The sequence below is a fragment of the Merops nubicus genome, unplaced genomic scaffold (genome assembly GCF_000691845.1).
Source record: "Merops nubicus isolate BGI_N331 unplaced genomic scaffold, ASM69184v1 scaffold14491, whole genome shotgun sequence".
NCBI classification, from domain to species: Eukaryota; Metazoa; Chordata; class Aves; order Coraciiformes; family Meropidae; genus Merops; species Merops nubicus.
In genome coordinates this window covers 1-375 of record NW_008590358.1, presented here as the reverse complement: position 1 = coordinate 375, position 375 = coordinate 1, and positions in this window count along the sequence as shown.

The window sequence follows — 375 nt, the reverse complement described above, 5'->3', positions numbered from 1 at the left end:
CCGGCTGTGGGAACCCCTGGAGTCAAAGTCACCTGCCACCGAGACACGTCCTCGGAGGAACCCGGACCGTGCTCCGGGACAGTCACTCCCCTGCTGATGAAATATACACGCTTGTATAGAAAATAATGGGGAATATAGACCTGAAATCTGAACGCGGTCTGCAAAGAGAACTTTGGCGCTGCCCAAAAAACCCGCGGACCAAAATCCTGCAGAGAGCCTCAGCCTTCGCCGGCCCGATGACGTTAAGGGCGAAAAACGCAGAACCGCAAGCAGGAAACTTTGACAAGAGCCCGTTCCCTCGCCGAGGGCAATCTGCCCCTGCCCAAAAATAAACTCCCAGATTGAAGTCGCAGCGGCCGCGGCACCGCTTCCGAC